The 18290-nt window shown below is 43.2% G+C and overlaps 1 long non-coding RNA gene across 16 annotated transcripts in view; it reads left to right on the plus strand.

Annotated features, from left to right (window-relative positions):
- LOC308200232 overlaps positions 1 to 18290 on the plus strand; it is a 154737-nt gene that overhangs the window by 66955 nt on the left and 69492 nt on the right. For all 16 annotated transcript variants that reach the window (XR_013955343.1, XR_013955344.1, XR_013955345.1 and 13 more), the window contains one exon: positions 9877 to 9927. This is a non-coding gene — a long non-coding RNA (uncharacterized lncRNA). The remainder of the gene's footprint in view (positions 1 to 9876; positions 9928 to 18290) is intronic.

The raw sequence follows: 18290 nt of genomic DNA on the forward strand, positions 1-18290 counted from the left end.
TCAGATCTGCAATTTGTTATTTACAGTTCAGCACTGTGAAATCAATTACTGAGATGGAATTTAATTACGACAGGTTAACACTTAATCTAAGGCTCTAAACCCATAACACGTAATTTGAGTTTACTAATCATTGTAATGCTAATGGCTATTTGACATCTGTTCAGTAAAATCGGGCAATCCATTTCGATGCCAATTTACTCAGTAACTCCCCCCTGCCCACCCCCCCAGTTGACTAAGAACGGTGCTCTCACGGTGAAAAATTGGACAATAGTGATGGAGAATACTGCTCCTTGTCTAATTCTTGTTGCTGTTAATGTTTCAGATAAATCTGGCCTGGGATACAGTTAACCTATTTACACAGTCATATTCAGTAATTTTTCGTAGCAGAGTCGAGTGCTTCTCCCAGCTGCCTTGTTGACCTGGTGGGTGACTTCAGGCAAGTTTTTTTGCTTTTAAGTTATTCAGTAAAGACTTTCAGCTTTGAATCTAGTTGTGTCCTTGTTCTTTATGTAATATTAACTGTGTGAAGGACCTCCCAGATCAAGTTTGATTTCGAGAACTGTTTGCTCTCCGCCTCATTGTTATTCTGCTTGTGTTTCCCATCACCCCGAGGTAGCTGCGCTTTAATAGGAGCAGCAGTGAGGAAGAACGCGGGAAGTCGAAGTCTGGCAATGCCACGGCTGGGAGAGCCGAGGGAACAGGCTGTCATCCAAAGGGCACGCTGCTGGAAGGGCGTTACCACCCTCTCTGCACTGTTGCGTTGTGCAAGCCGCACGGCCTGGAGTGTGCCTGCTCCTCGCGGGGCAGCCCCTCTGGGGGCTTGCCTGGGGTGGGCGTCTGGGGCCTCTCAGGTCACCGTGGTGTGCCTCACCGGAGCTCGCGGCCAGAGCCTTTGGACTTAAGTGATTATTCCTGCTCCAGCATGTGTTCGTGTCCAAAACCGGTTGCATCTCACTTGTGAAACAAAGTGAGCAGCTGTTTTTATCATTTCTTAAAACTTGGTTCTGTGGATTTTAACAGCGCTTTTATTGAACTAGTTCTTTCTTACTGAATTGTTCTTTTCTGAGAGCTAAGAATGCTTACTGTGTTTCTACCTAAGTCTTCTAAAATATTTGGTATTGAGCACTTACAAATTGAGCTCGAGCACTTACAGACATTCTCCTTTCTTCCTCTTGGGACACTACTGAAGAGAAACCCAAACATGGTCCTCAAGAAAAGATCCTTGTCTGTGTGTTTAAGCTAGTTATTTCTGAATCAAGCGGCGTGTAAACCTTATGTGTAAAGAAAACCATGATCTCAGCTTGTGCCCTTTTTTTATTTAAAATGAGAAGGAAAGCATTACAAGAGATTTGTATGATGACAGCTGACTTTCAGAGATTTAAAGAAGTGACTGCATTTGTTTACTAGTATATCGATTCTAAGATGAAAATCTGCACGTGGCTTGTGGAGGTAGAACTCTGATGCAAAAATCATTAATTTCCCCTGTGCCAAATGGTGAGGTTTGGGCATCAGACTGCTGTTCCCTGGCGAGACTGAGCCACACTGCGAGTTCCTGTGGGTGCCGCACCCAGTGTCGTCAGCTTCTGCAGCATGAGAGGAGCCATGTGTGTTTTAACCTCATTCTTGGGTTTTGCCAAAGCTGTAGGGTTAGTAAAGGCTGTACGTGACTCAAAAATCTCTTGCATCAATGACATTTCCATGAAAAGTAAATGTCAGAAACACCGATAAAATATCTGTGCATGAGTATCGATTTTTCCAGACTCTTTTGATGGATCTTCAACAGGCCAACTCACAAAGCCGGACCTTTGGGAGAGAGTGGACTAGGTTGTTGCTCAACATTATCCAAAGTTGCTTTTATTTTTGACTTGCTTTTTTAGGTAACTTCAAATCCAGAGAGATTTCATTGTCTTTTCCCAGTACTAATATGATTTAAAATGTGTGAGAGTGGCTATTCACTTAAATGTAAGAATAATTAAATGCCTTTAAGGAAGGTAGAAAGATAGCAGGGCCTAGATTTGGGAAGCATTTGCCTACTTCTATGTGTAAGGATTCTTCATAATCTTAATAATGTTTTCTTTGTTCAGTGAAATCCCATTTCATTAGCAGCGCAGTCTTCAAAGATGTTCTTGTAGGAATTTCAGCAGAGCTGCCTCTCTAGATGAACCACATGTAGAGCTTGGTGTTAGTTTTTGCTGCCATGAATGTCTGATGGGCACTCAGTACTTTTTTCTTCTTCCTTTTCAAGTAACTTGCTCTGCACAAGGATCCAAATTATTGCGGTAATTTTAGAGTCACAGATTACAAAAACAAAGTCTTCATTTATAAAAATAATGGTTATTTGTAAATTTAATTCTAAGTGTGATTTAGCTCTACCACTCTGCGGAGCCATAGGAACAAGCTGACAAGCCTTACTGAGGGTGACCATGTGAACACTGGTCCCCTTTCCTGGTCCCAGGGTAACTTGCTGTTTTCTGACCCAACAGAGCTTCCTTGTATTCACGTTAACGGAACCACCGGTGTCAGCAGTGATGTTTGTGTGAGCGGGGACTTAGAACTGGGTATCTTCCTAGCTCCAAAACATTTTTATACTGCAGTTTCAGAACGGGCATTTGTAATGACACCATAACAGAAGGTAGTATGTGAAAAGGGTTCAACTGCTGTGTTCCGGATAGAGAATTTATTTTGTAATGCATTCAGAAAACACTCCAAGGCTAGAGGACCAAGTTGTATTTGATTTTCTCATTCTCTGTAATAATCATTGTTGTTGTCTTGCAAAGCTCCAGCTTTGAAGTGCACTGCATAAAAATTCTGCAATACCAGCAACTGTTTCTCTTTAGTTATTTTCCAAGTGATTTGATTTCCTCAATAGCATTAACTATATGGAGGTCTAACAAGTTGTAATTAATGTATTCAGACATTTTCTTTTGTGAAAGACTAGAATGTGAGTGACAGCAAGAAGGGAAAAAAGCAGAGTAAAATGGGATGCTTGAGAAGATTATCATAACATAAAAACTGACAACTTTTGGGCTCCCGAATAACATACTGTATTACACTGAAAAGCAAGGAAAAAGCTATTTCTTATTAAGACAAATGTGGCTTTGAGATTTTTTGAGAAGGGGAAAGGTTTTCAAAAGCCTTTTTAATGTTAGAAATATTTGAATATTAAAGTTCACAGGGAGTTTGTCACATGCGCCCAGTGTATGTAAAGCAGAATGAGCGTGTGCGTGATAGGAACCCTGAGCAGTTATTGGCTCTTCAGTTCTCCGTTCGGCACTTTGTTCAAGCCGTGTTTGTCAGGTCTGGTCTTTCAGGGCATCGCTTCCAGTAGCAGTTTTGCTTTTGTGAATTAAGAGCTTGTCAGGAGGCGAAACAATTCGGGGAAAGCAGCAGGAAAGCCTCACCTCGCAGCTACCCGGGAGGGACACGCTCCCCAGACACACGGAGGACTCCAGCCCTGGTCTGTCAGCCCGGCAGCTGCCAGCACCAAATTCAGAGAGAGGGGCTCAAGTGAAGGGGTTCCGCTTCCAGCTTTGGGGCAGAGAGTTCAGATTATTTTTACATGGCTTGAAGTTGCTTGTTTGGTCCTAGAATAGTAAACGAAATAAAAAACAAAGCTTCTGCTACTTGGCTTTTATCTTTTAGGAGGGGTTGTGAAAGAAACTATCCCAGTCCTTACTCATTGCCTGCCTAGGTGTGCAGTTAGCTCCGTGGAGAGGAAGGTGAGCTGAGCAATGTGAACCTGAGTCTGGTCTGGATGCTGTGGGAGAGCACTGCTGCTGGGTGAGCCCGGGGAAGGCCGGTGCCAGCAGGCCTTCCTCCGCCAGGGAACTGCAGGATGCTCTGGGCCCCCCCCCAGACCCCCACCCGGCTCCGTGCCAGCACTGTGGGATCGTGTTCCTCCTGGAGGGGGGTGCTGGATGACCAGCGAGCTGAGCCAGCCGCCTGTCCCTGCACGGGGATCCCGTCCCCACAAGGTCACCTGCACGCTTGCCCCTTCATGTGTATTTCCGAGCCAATAAAATTCCCATTTGCTCTGGTGCATTTTGTAATCCACAGCTTTCAGGCCAGAGATTGATTATCTGTATTCCTAGATAAAATCGAAGCACAGTACTTAAAACAGATTTCTACTCAATTATTTCCCCCAGACAGCTTAAATGGTGCTTTGAAACCCGAGATTAGCTCAGCAGTGGCTGAAAGACATGTATCTGCTTTTCTTTTTGGCCTTGCTAAATTTCTTTTTTAAGGCATTTTAGTGCAGGTTCTTTGATGTCCATGAAGCAGAAGGCTGATACTTGAAGACTCAGACTGTGCACGGTATCTGACCCGAGGAACCTGAGGTCAGGCACGAGCAGCTCCTGAGATCGGAACCCGGCCATCAGCGTGCACGGGGCGGTGGGAGCCGCTGGGCCGGAGCCGGGGCTGGTGTAAGCTAATAGCTTCGTTCTCCAGGGAGGTCAGCCAGTTCCCAACGAACTTCATCAGCTGTTTAATAACAGTTTGCACGTGCTGCAGCAATGAGGATGAACTTGTGTTTTCTGGCACACTGGAACTGCCTTCTCTCCATTTCACTTATGCGAGAACCAAAGCAAATACATTTTATTTGAGCTTTTCTCATTTTTTTTTTCCTCAGCTGTTGAGCATCTGTAGGTTTCTTTGTTTTCCGAGTAACCACTTGGTTTTGTGAACTCAGCAGATCCCGATGCCTTGCAGCAGGTCACCGGGAGGAGTAAGCTCCAGCACGGCGGTGTCGGTGCTCTTGTTCCCTGCTGCTGCCATCTCTTGTGCACTCCTGGTGTTAAACCAACACAGAGAGAAACCCAAGCAGTGTCGTTTTATTGCCGCTTGTCTCTGTGTGATGCTCCAAACAGCCCGGCTAATGACTATTCCTGACTTTGCTTATGTCTGTCTCATTTTCCAGAGGCTTCTGTGCACTTGCCATAGGAACTGCATGCTGTAGACCTAAAGCACAGTGCTGTAAGGGGTTACCCGTCCTATCTTAACAGGATCCTACCAGGCTATGCATGGCCAAAATGCATTTGCTGGCTAGCAAATCAAGTTCTTGATAAAAAAAAACCTGCAATCCTAAAACACGTTGGCTGAAAAGGAAACCGTGACTGTGATCCAGAAATGCAGAGCTCCTGGTGGGAGCTGTACCTCTGCAGACACCTCACATTGGACCAGGACCACACCTCTGAAGTGAGAGCCCCGGTGTGCAGTGCCCCACGTGGTCCGTGTGCCCCGGCTGGCACCGTCCCGTGGAGCGAGGCAGGACCCTGCTCCAGCCGCCCCTGCTGCTACGGCTGTAGGACGAGACGGGAGCAGGGACCAGAGCAAAGCCACCAGGTGCCAAGCGCTGTCAGCCTGTAAGAGGCTCAGCACCGGCAGTTTTGCTCTCCAGATTTAGTCCCAGGCTTGCCAGGTTTCCGAATGTAGGCAGAGCCTCAGGGGATGGGATAGAGCCTCCCTTGCTGCAGCTTAGTTGAGAACACATTTTTTTTTTTTTAAATTTTTTGGTCCGGTAGTAGAAATCAGTTCTAGCATGGACTAGGATGGACTGTTGCCATTTTTCAAGGAGCTACAATTCAGCTATTTAAATGGGTAGACATGAAATTCCTGAGGATGCCAGGGAGGAAGAATGAAGTCAAAGGAGGATGATAGAGATGAGAAATTCAGTAGGACATTTTGTTAGTGTTTGTTCTAATACTTGGGACTGGATAACATTTTTGTACAGAATGTTTTCAACTGAAATAATTTAATCCCAGCAAGATTTGAAAAATATGCATTCATTTTGAGTTATACAGCAGATGGAGGCTTTAAAATATATTATTTTTCTTGGATTTCTTGACATCTTGTTTAGAAAATTTTAATTGTCATTTTTTTCTGAAAACTTTCTATATTACATTGATAGGTCTAAGTTTTAACATTGCTAAGAGATAAAAATATATATTTAATCCAAAACTGATATTTCAACTTTTTTATGCATGAGTATGTTAGCATTTATTTTAGTTTGTTTTGTTTTGGTTTTTTCCCCACTTCTCCAAATGATTGGTGATTCTGAAATACCACTTCTTTGCACTTTTTTACTTGAAGCCAGTGCAACATGGGTGAGTTCTTCAGTTCTCTGAAGACAGTTTCACAATCCAGAAAACTGAGATGCTGGCCAGGGAAGAAGACATCCTCGATCTGTTCCTTACTGATACTGAAGTGCAAATTGGAACTGTGACAACAAAGTCCAGTATCAGTTACAAAAAATTGCAGTTGTGTATAGTAAGGGATGGGTTCATAGCTCACAAATAGACCGCAGGTTGTATATTAGAAAAATAATTGAAAAAGAAATCTACAGCCAGATCCCACAGTTCTAGTCAGTTACATACAGTTATACTGCAATTTCAGTGAAGTTATTCTAGCTATTCTGATTTACAAGTACAAGTGAGATTAGAAGACTGAAAATGGGTATGATAGAATCAGAAGAGCTGCTAAAATATGTGAGTTATGAAGGAGACCAAAATATCCTGAAAGACATTACAATACAGGATGATTACATGTCTCCTTTGGTGATTTTTTTCATATTGAATTTTGGACCATTTTCTTTTTTCCTTGGAGTGCCGTAGTACAGGTTAAAGTGGAATAGCTGCATAATTTTGCAATCTCATGCTAAAGCAGCTGCATCTGTAACTCATTTAATGGAAGTTTTAACACTTTTATTTTTTTTCCTTTTACAGTATCATATTTCAAACTCAATAAAGATAAACTTCAAATAATATCTGTATATCATGGAAGATTCAAACCGCTGCAACTGAACCCATATTCCCTAAAGTGCTTTTTATGAGCAGTGTTGTTTTAATCTGCTGGTAGAAGTAAAAGCAAACATTTGCCAGTGTTTATATTTGCACCCTTGGGACAGATGATGGAGGAGCTATTTGCTCCAGTCTTTAATCAATTGTGGGTAAACAGCACCAGTATACGTTGGTCGTCCATATTTTCTAATTGGTGCTTTTAGCTGTGAAGTCTCCTATCATTCACCAAGGAGATTTACAACTGAGGGAGTGAGGGGAGGGACAAACACTTACCAGTTGTTCCTCTGATGGATCTGATTCAGCAGTGAGTATGGCAAAAGGGGAGCGTGAGATACAGCTTATTTGCAGATCAGAATGCAAAACATGGAAGATTTCGCTTGCTTCATTTGGTGAACTGTTCCGCAAATCTATACCTGCACTAACACCAGAGATGCATAAGCAATGCTAATGCTTGACTTAGCCCAAGCAAACCTATTTATTTTATGCAAGGTAAGTTCTTTGAACTGAGTCAGTCTGCCTCATTCTTATGAGGAAGGGTTTGTAGGGTCCAGAGAGTTTAATCAATTTGTTTTTCGCACTTTCTGCAATGGGTGAAGTGAGGGGTTTGTGCCAGCGTGTACAGAGAGCACTTAGTGTGAGTTAGAAGATGAATCTTATTGTAGCAATGCATCCAAAGTTATGCAGGACATTGCAAACTACTGAGCAGAGAAGAAGCACGTGAAGAAGAGTGACGATGAAAATGGCTTGTGCTTTTTTTATTTATCTCGTTTGGCTTCACTTGGATTCTCCCACAAAGCTCTGTAAACCTCAGTTAGACTGAAGCAAAGTCCTGTGTTCATGTGTGTAAGTAAATTTGAAGGAAGATGCCCAGAGAAAGTGTTAACACTTCCTAAAAAGCAGGAGTTTACCAACAGTTCTGTTGTTTGTTCCCTTTGCTCATCCTGACGCTAACCCCGGGAGCTGCAGAGCGAGCTGACACAGGTGGCAGCTTTGTCCCTGCTCAGGTCGTTTGCCAGGCATGGTGTGGAGCTGGGCATTTGCTGCCAGTGGGTGAAAAGCACAGATTTCTGGTGCTAAGGGCATTTCCTTTCCTCTTCAAACACTGAAGGGTTGTTTTGTTATCGCAGGTTCGCATATTGCCAACTGCAGCTTAAATTACAATGTGCAAAGCAGCACGTATTATTCCAGTGTTATAGGCTCTGTTACTACTGATTACAATTTTTAAAGGCTCTTTGAGTGCAGTCCCAGCCCACAGGCAGCTTAAACGCTGAGCTATCCAGTTTTCAGAGCCAAGGATCTAGGCATTGGCTAGATTCAGCTCCCAGTGCAATGTAACCACAACCATCTGCTGTTACCTCCGTTTTTCTTTGCAGTCCCTTACCTGTGTGCTGTCTGTATGCGTTACTCTTCGTAACAAGTTTCAGTTTTGAGGTTTGGGGATGGTTGATATTTCCTTGTGCCTATTCAGCCCTGGCCACGGGGTGCCACCGTGCTGTGCACGTGTCCCACGGTGGCAGAGAGGTGTGTGTGGGCCTTGCAGCGGTTTAGCTCACTGCCATCCTCACGTGGGTGGGATATTCTCATACGCAATGGAAGCATGTTATTTTGGGTTGTTCTCAGCTCGGAGCAGCAGAACAAAATGATTCACTTTTCATCTTTGCCTGTGACATCTGAGCAGCAGGAAAAGGGTGGGGAGGAAGATTCTTTTTCTGTGAGCAATTGAAAAGGGTAATGGTATGAAGAATTACATATTCAACATAGTTATACTCTTCGGCATTTTTAGCGTAGAAAATAGCACAATAAATGCTGTAGTCTGACAAATGTTAAGTATTTGAAGTATGTCTGTGTAAGCTTAGGTGCAGCATGTTTAAAGCAGCTATTAGGTTAATAAATGTGTGAAGCTTAATGATGTCTGAGGCTAAAATAATTGCATTAAGGCAAAAGGTATGCAAGATCTGTGAAGTCAAGTGCAAGGCTTCTGTACAGCTGTTTTACAAATACATTTTACAAAAGGAAGTCTAAAAAGGAACCAGTGCCTCAGTGTAGACTCTGTAATGCCTAGTATTCACCGGTTGCTGTGAATAGTGTCTTTATAATCTCCTCTGTGTTGAAAAATGTTTAAATAATCCAGGAGATAAAAAAATAAAATTTTAATTCCATTGCTCTTTTAATCTCCATACCACCTAAATACAAGTGGGACTGGAGCGGGCAACGTCGGGAGCCCTAATGCCAGCCACGATTCCACGTAGGAAGGAGGCATCTCTTTGCTCTCCCAGCCTTGACCTCACCTCTGGGCTTTCCGTGCCAAAGAATGACCGTGGCCATAGGTCCTGTCTGCACCAGCTATCAGTTCGGAGGCTTTACGGTCTTCTGTTTTCCTAATTTTGTACTACTTTATGTATTCATATGAGTCCCAGGAGCCTGGCAACACTTGATAACTTACAGACAAGAGTTTTTGTTGAGTCAGATTTCTGAAGTGCAAGCACGTCTTATCCAGCTCTTTCACCTGTGACAGCGCGCACAGATAGCACTGTTCGAGGCGAGCTCTTTAGCACATCTCTCTTCACAATATTCTGCTTTTTCAGCAAGATAGGACACACTTTCCTAAGATTCAGACTTTATGCACTGATTACTTCTCTGATACAGCTTAACTTCTCTGGCATTTAACTTTGAAGCCAAATGAAAGAAAATCCAATAAAGATAAATGAGATGTCTATAAAGGATCCAAGAGAAAATACAGTAGAGTCAGCAATGAATTTGAAAATACAGTGTATTGAGAAACTTGAGGATAATGGTTTCTTTATGAGGTTAGATCTCTTAGTGAAGGGTTGGAAGCATTTAAGATAATGAATTGCTTTAGGAGCAACGCTTTTCAAACTGTCATGGCTGTGATTCCGTACATGCTCCAGTCCAGCTACAGAAGTATTTTGGACTGGATGTATAAAATAGTACTTTGAAAATTACACCAAGTATTGTGCAGTAAGCATCAACAAAGAACAGTTTGGCTTCCTGTATAATTCCTTACGGGAATATCATTTAATATGCTCTCTCATCAACTAAATCTGTTTACCTCTTTTAGGTCTCCTGCTGCCAATGATGACCAGAAGTTTCTTCTGCTCCTGAGAGACAGGTAGATTATTTGAACTACTTTTTCATAATAGGTAGCCAATGGTCTTGTCAGCCACTTGTGCAGTACCCAGTAATGGTCATCTTCAGACTTGTTCTCTATACTTTTAATGAATTAATTCTTTCCAGAATGTGTGTTGTCATTGTTGGCTTTGGTTTGACTGCTTTGGATTCGTTATAGTAAAGGTGTATTCAGGTGAAGAACCGAAGAGCTGTTTTAGTTCCTTAATGGATAATAGACGCTCTATAAGCAGATGACTAATGAATCGGAACTACAGAAAACAATATGGATGAACATTGTTATTGCCAGAGATTTGGCTGAATATTTGCGATTGGTTAGTGGTACACCTATGAGTTGAGGCAAGCAAGTTTTACGTACTAAGATCACACATATTCGCGTTTGTTCCATTTTTTCCTCAGTAGGAATGTATCGATGTTCTCATCACATCCACTGTGATGACAATTTCACTAAGTATCAAGCTCTTCTGAGCTCTGTATGCACGGTCAACATTTTTTGTTGGGCATTTTATTATTGTTTAAAAAGAAACAAGTAGACTGTACTCATATAAGGCTTATTCAAAGAGGAAATATTTCATATTTCAAGGTCAACCACTCTTATTGCAGACTGTGACATTTCAGCAATGAGTCACAATGCTTACGATCTCACTGTGTTTGCTCTCATATGGCATGTGGCTTGAACAGCTTGCTCCCTGCATGCTATTTTATAATTCTCTGTCCAATCTTTATATAAATATCCCCAATGCTAGGAATTCTTTCTTTCTTTATAAGCCTGTTTTACAATATCTGTTTAATAAGATTTATGCTCGAGCTGTCATTTCTGATTACGTTACTCTGAGTTTATAAACCTTCCTTTCCAGTGGTCAACAGTATGAATCTCTGTGTGAATCTTAGTGCATTTCCTTTTTCTTGTAATGCATAAGTGTCTGAAAACTGATCAAAACAGCCATCCCTTTTTGATTGTATATTTTATTTCTGCCAAAAGGTTCAAACGTAATGAAAAAGAAATGTTCAATGAGAATAACACAGATTTTCCAGAAGAAGCAGGCCTATTTAACTTGTTTTGAAAGATGGATGAACACTATTAATTTTAATATATTCTATATATATATCTTCTCACTTGACGATTGTTATTTAAATATTTTGTTCTAGCTTATTGCTGCACTTATGTTGTAGAGTAGTTTCACACCAACACATGGATAAGTAACTTAATTATAAGTGGGCTTAAGCCAAATGTAATGGAAATAATGTTTTCTTACCAGGAGTCTGCGTAGTCTCAGATACGATAATAACCTGGTTGAGTGGTATGTGTTCTGTATGCCACATTGAAGCAGAATATTCTGAATTTTTGAACTTTTTAGAATTTTGCTTTAGATCACGTTGCAGAAGCCAGGAGGTTTGTTGCGATGCAGTTTGAAGTCATGACAGGCAGTGTTTGTGCCAACTGTGACATTTTTGGAAGCTCTGCCACAGAAATTATGATGAACATCTGTGTAAATTTGAGCAAAATTATAGATCAAAATTAGAGGAAATTATAAAAAAGGCTGTTCTATTTGTTTACACTGATGGAAAGTTTTTTATTTGTATCTCTAACCAATATAAATGTTTGCACTTAATATTAGTTTTTGATGAGTTATAAGACTGCTTGTAGCTTCTTAGTCACTCATGCCATTTGAAATTCACCTCTATTAGCTATTAGCACTTCAGAAAGAGGGCCAAAACAGTAGTTGGACGGTTGATGAGGTTGTGTTGAGTACTCCACAAACCTCGACTGCATTCACTGAGTAGGTCTGTACCCAGGAAAAAAAATCACTGCCTCGTTGGGACTAACTCTGGAGTAATATGCAATTCAGTGCAAGTAAGGAGTCATAACTTTGGGTTTACAGTCGTAAAGCAGGACCTCAGGCTCCTTGTTGAAACTCTTCTCCACTGGAATCCAATGAAAATCAACAATATAAATCCCAGCTTTCCTGTGGTCACATGCCAGAGGCAGTACATAGGGTGCTGAGAATAACGTGTGGTGTAGGATTGCCTTCGATCATTTTGCTGTACTTCCATTTGTCTTTGGTATCCTGTCTTAATTGCTACCTCATTAAATCAAAAATTAGTTGGGAGTGGCATAGTGGAAGGAACTAAAAGACCAACGTCTCTTCTTATCTGAAGGCTGGTGGTATGTAGCTGGTGTTGGGCAAAGTCCCAGGAGAAAAGTTACTGCAGCTGCACATCATCCAGAAGTTTTACCAAAGCCATCAAAAACTGATTGCTTGGTATGAATATGGGAAGGGAGAGTCTTTAGAGCTGCTCTGCACAGCTATTCAGAAAAGTCTGCCTAGTCTAGAAGAGTAAAAAGAGATGCTGGTATAAAATATTATAGGGTATTATTTTTAAGATTCTTAATCAGATTAAGTGATAGGTATTGTTCAGCCTGAGCCCTTTGATGCATACTATTGTTAACATTAATTTTAAATCCTTTCAAAAACATCTTCAAAATGTCTATTAAAATATTTAATTGCAAGGTGCTTTTTCTTCTTTTTGTTCTTCATCACTCCCAAATATATTGTTCTTTATCTCAGAAAATGAAGCACTTCTGACTTTGACAGCCCATCCAGGGAAGGGAGACAATCAAACGGTGCAGAAGGGTGAACAGCAGCAAAGCATTCAGAGTCCTGAGCCTGGGAGGTTAACTTCTGTGTATTAGAGGATTTGTAGGACTTGGAAAAGAAACTGACTACTTGTAATTCAGCATTAGTACCTGAAAGCTTCAAGTTATCTTTATTGATTGTAGTTGTTCTCAACGTACCAGCAGAGGGAGAAGGAGTAGAAATATTTACTGGCATCTAACCTGAAGGAGATTCTCCAAACTATGAAGGGTGTTTAAGTACCCAGCTGTCAGTGATTTTTTAATGGGAAATAAATACCTTGCCACTCTTTGGGGCTTTCAAAATTTCCCCTCATGCATTTATCCTAGTTTTCCCCTTTCCACACTCACTGGATTGATTCTAAAAGATACGAGTCTCCCGTGCCCAGAGAATTTGATCGCAGGATGTTGGCTTCCTTCTCCTCTGATGGAGAAGTGGAAGTAGAAGCCGTCAGCCAGCACAGGCTCTCAGGTGGAGAGAATTAGCAGCTGCATCATTGCTGAGGATGGGCACCATGGGACATGTATGCCAGGGAGACGCCTGGTGCATTGCTCACAGCCAGTGAGCAGCTTTGCACCAGCGCTGAGCCCAGCAGCAAGTCCTCCTGCTTCCTGATACAAAGAGAAGGTCACAGGAGCAAAAAGCCCTTATCACTCACGAGGCAGTTTAACGCACAGAGGAGAGGGGCTGTCCTCGGTGTAGTTCTGATTACCAGGGAAGCACTGATGGGGAACTGAAGGCAGATGGGAAATCTGAGTGAGACTGATGATGAAGTGACAGGGGCTACTTCTGCAGGAAAGAAAGAAACCTGGGCAGCAATTTAAGTGTGGTAAACTTTGGAGGGGCAGACCTCAGCAGGCACAGGGAGCTGGGAGGTAGGATCCCTTGGGATGATGATCCAAGGGATAAGAAAAGGCAGGTTCTGAAGGAGATCCTGTCAACACACAGCAGCAGAGCATCCTCCTGCATGGGATGGTAGCAATAGAATGGGAGCCATTTTGGAAAGACAGGGAGCTCTTTTAGGAGCTGAAAACCTGAAGAAGTTGTACAAAAGTGGAGACAGAGACACTTGACGAGAAATGACAGTGAAGGCAAATAAGGGTAAAATGAACAGCCTAAGGCAAAAAATGTGTTTCATTTTGCAAGATAAAAAGCAGGAGGAGGTAGTGTTATAAATATGTTGGAAATAAGAAGATAGGAGAGAAAATATAGATCTAGAATTTGACAGAGATGTGGCTGCTAACAGAAGTGTCTAAAGCATCCTGATAACTCGGTTAATTTTGACCAGAGTATAGAATAAGGAGCCAGAACAGAGAGCAAACAGGCAAGAGTTTATTTGTATCTGCTAGGTAGGTCAGGGCACAGGATCTGAGGAAATTCTCCTTAGAATTAGAAAGAATTAATCAAACCTATTTTTGAACAAGTAGCAATTATTTTTAACAGCTTGTGGAGCTCAGAGGAGGTCTCAGAACTACCAAAATGCAAATATAGATCCTAAAAATAAACGGAGAAGAAATGCAGTCTAGTGTATTATTGACTGAAAAGCCTAACGAGTTCTCAGGAAGATTTTCAAATTAATTAATGAAAAAATCAATCCATAATACTTGGCAGAGGTGACTAAAATCAAAACAAAACAACCATTATGGATTTGTCAAAAGCATATTGTATCAGGTTAGGCTAATTAACTGCCCGGGTGGGTAAAGGGGAGCAAATAGTTATGGTACGCCTTGACTTCTGAGAGAAAGAAGCCCTGTATTTCCATAGCATCTGCACAAGCTGGAGAAGCATGTCTATGTATAGATGCACATACATACTGCATCTATGCACATACTGTGAGTAAAAAGTGCAAAGCTCTTGTCAAAGAGGGAATCTCCACCCGGAGCACGTTCGCAGGGGGGCCATGGAGAAGAGCCCTGCTCCACGGGGCGCGCTGCGCTTTGGGGCGCTGACACGTGAACGGGGAGATGTTTTCAGCTCCTTTGTTATTTGGTTGGTTTGACATATTAGAAGTCTGGACAGGGAGAGATTTCTTTACCATTATCGGAAAGTTAGTGACAAAGATTCACTTTACAAAATAATACCCAAGTAAGTTTCAGAAAGGTCTTCTGCTGTATACAACAGACAGCATGAAAACACGGGTAAGCACAAAACCAAAAAAACCCACCAAAACCCACAAGCTAAACCAAAGGATCAGAATAAAGCTAGTTAGTCCAATCTCATAATTAACTTTAACGTGCTCTAACTAATGACTCATGATAACTTGAACCTGTCTGTGACTGCAGTATTGTTCCATTTGAAGGCAAAGCCACTTTTTTGTAGCCGGTAACACGATGTACAGTGACTAGCAACAAAAATTAGCATCTTGGCAGGGTGATACGAATTCATCCAGAAAATAAAAGGGGTGTCATTGACACCATCTGCTGCACATGAATCAGGATTGAGGAGAGCAGCTGATGCCTGCAGCCATCCATACCGAAGGGCTGCTGGGCGGCGAGGCGGGGGCCAAGCACACCGAGGGGCTGCCCGGCCGGCGGGCTGGGGCAGCAGGGCCGTGGCCAGGCTCCCCCACGAGCGTTTCCCAAACATCTTCCTTTGTGCTTGCCTTTCTTCCTTTTCTTGTTTTCAGAAACAGGAACCTAGGGGCACGCTGTAAAAGGTAGAGGTGTTGGCGTGATGCTGCCTTCACTGCGAGCTCCCCGGGGGCAGCTGGAAAAGGTCTGCTCCGTGGCTGTTCCCTGCTGCCGGCACTGGGCGTAGCGGCAGTGCAAGGGGCTGAACGCCCGCCCCGTGGCTGCCTGGAGCCTGCAGAGGAAACAGGATGAGGCCAACGTGGCTACTCAAATTCAGGTTTCTGTATTGCACGTGTGTCTGCATGTACAGGAAAAGCACAGTGTATGCCTACATGTAAGTGGAGTGGGGCTGGACAGCTACCCTCCAGGACAGCCCCTCCTGCGCGTGCTGCAAAACACATGTGCTGATGCAGGTTAAGCAGGAGGGCATGTGCTTGCCGTGTCGGGAGCCGTAGCCACAGCGTTACTGAGCTGCATTTTCTTCATCTGGAAGAGGCAGCAGCATTTTGGGACGAGAAGCACTCAGGGCCGGCACATTGGTGCCACACGTTGTCAGCTCAGGGGACGCAGAGAGGGAGCGGCCTGCGGGCCTCAGGGCGGTAAGGCGCGGGTGGGCACGCCTTGCCCTCTGAGCTCCACCAGCTTCCTGGCCAAGGTGCCAGGAAATCTCCAATCCCAGCCCAAACCTCCTGAAGGCCAATTTATATTTACCCTTTCTAAGCAAATATTGTCACAGAATTTGTTTCCCGTCCCTGGCATGTTTGCAAAGAACAAACATTTCCCCCGGAGTCGTCTCTTCTCCGACAAAACCAGCCGAGTCCTGTTACGCCTCCGTGTTATCTTTAAGGTACTGAGCTAGATTCTGTCAATCTTATTTACATGAAATAAAACTTTACTGCACAGTTGGCTCTTTTAATGTCAATGGGACAGACACAGGGAGAAATAACAAATCGATAGGTCTGCCTCAAAGCCCTGAAGTCAATAGGAATTTTATTTTTACATCATTGCATTTTGGACTGAACCCAGCAGCAGTAGGGATGGGAGGATCTGGGTTTGACAGTTTATATAATGAAATTCTCACAGACACTGAATTCATATGGGTGAAATTGAGCTTGGAGGAAAACAGATGAAGTTCTGGCATTTTAAAATGTAATACCGTTTTCTAATAGTAACTGGCAAGCTGAGTTTTGGGCAGGTTGTGGGAAAAGGCATGCTTTAATGATGGTGCCAGAAGGGGCTCGCACCCAGGTACAGATTCCCATGGCCACAAGAGGGGCCCTCCTCAGCGAGAAGGGGCCCTGAGACGTTTCTCCAGCTCTGAGACAGAAACGAGCTGCAGAGGGGAGCTTTGGAAAGCGAGAAAATCCCAGACCAAGCATCGCTTCACTGGGGTTAGGGACTGTCCCTGAAAACGTGCACATCAGCACAGTGCTGCGGCCGTGCTGTTGTGATTCCCCTCCATGCTTTCCTCCATGCCTCCGGCGTGCCAGGCCCCGCTCAGCAGGCCGTCGGGCCTGTCCTTCCCGGCGTGCTCTGACGCCCTGCAGCCTTTGCTAACTGTGGGTGAAGGGTTATTCGAAACTCCTCAACTCTATGAAAAATGGAATTTTGGTCAGAAGACTGATGGGAACAGCTTTTTATGAAACGTGAAGCCCTTTGTTCTGACATTTTTAGCAGGGAACTTCTTGCCTTGATGCTTTCAAGTGGTGCTTTTCTTTCTAAATACGGCCTTACGCTTTTATACTGAGAGCATGATAACAGTTAACTGACCCGAAAATGAAAGGAGAAAAAATGCGATCTCATGTGGAACGAAACATTTTATTTGATTGAAACGCTGTTTTCATTTCTGATGAACAGCCACGGGGTCGCACTTTGTGTTTGGCACGGAGCAGGCGCCGGCTCAGAGCTGCGGCTCCGCCGTCGAGCCCAACCGGGCCACCCCTCCTTGGCCAGCGCTCCTCGGCGCTGCCGTGCCCGTGCCAGCAGCCGGCCCCATGTGCTCACGGGGACCGTGGCTGCCTGCGCCCCCAGAATATTCTTGGTACCTCGCGGGCTGAACCGCAGCATTCAGCTTGATGCTGTGATGCGCCAGCAGCAGCGTGTGGTTGACCCGGGGACGGGGGGCTGCCCACCCGCTCCTCCCCGGCCCCTGGAAGCCCTCCTTGCTCGGAAGGTGCCCCGAGCGCCCGCCCCGCTCCCTGCAGGTCAGGACACTTTCAGGTGGAGAACGTGCGGATTTGGTGCCTCTGGAATAAGATCTGGGTGACGCAAACATTCTCATATTTCGTTTTCAAATAATTGCATCTTACACAGGCGAAATTACCTATGATTGAAAACTAGCAGGACAAACGGTAACTGGAAGTCGGTGTAATTTTTTTAACGGTTCACTGAACCATTTAAAGCAGGTATTGGCTTTTACATTATCATAAATTGCTATATGTAGTGGGAGAGCCAGGCTGTGGGGTTGCATGATTAATAGTAGAAGACAGAGCTGCTTGAAATTGAAACTTGATACCCAGTAGAATATTTATTTATATACAGGACTGTTGATAATTGATATTATTGTTCCTGTTCATAGCTTCTTCCTGAGAAAATTCACAGCGTGTGGAGGTGTGTGCCACGAGGGCTGGCTCTGCTGAGTGCTGAAGCCAGGACAGGGCAGGATGCGTTTACTTAAATATATATTTTTGTTTCCAATTTTAGACCTACAGTGTATTTTGAAATTAAGCACACGTTCTGATAAATGTATAAAATACAGAAAAGGAAAAGAGAGAAAGAAAGATGCAAATATGACCTCCATCCTTAACCGCCAGTAGGAACATCACTCACTTGTATGTTTTAAGCCATCTTAGTTAAAGCTAAGAAGTGCTTAGATTTTTTGTTCTATGCATTTCTTTTTTAAATGCTTTCACTTGGAAAAAAGTAACATTTAATTTACGAGTATGTTCTGTAAAATTGACTTTCTTCCCATTTCCCGTGTTTTGAAAGCTTACTGCTTACTTGAGAAAAAACACTTTGATGTCATGGAAATAATGAACAATAATAAACCCTTAAATAAAGAGAATTTTAAGAACTTTAAATTTTGTCCTTGAAATGGCTGTTATGCCATTTATTTTACTTCATTCCTTTTTCACTGCTAC

This window comes from Anser brachyrhynchus, assembly GCF_964034855.1.
Source record: "Anser brachyrhynchus genome assembly, chromosome: 10".
NCBI classification, from domain to species: domain Eukaryota; kingdom Metazoa; phylum Chordata; class Aves; order Anseriformes; family Anatidae; genus Anser; species Anser brachyrhynchus.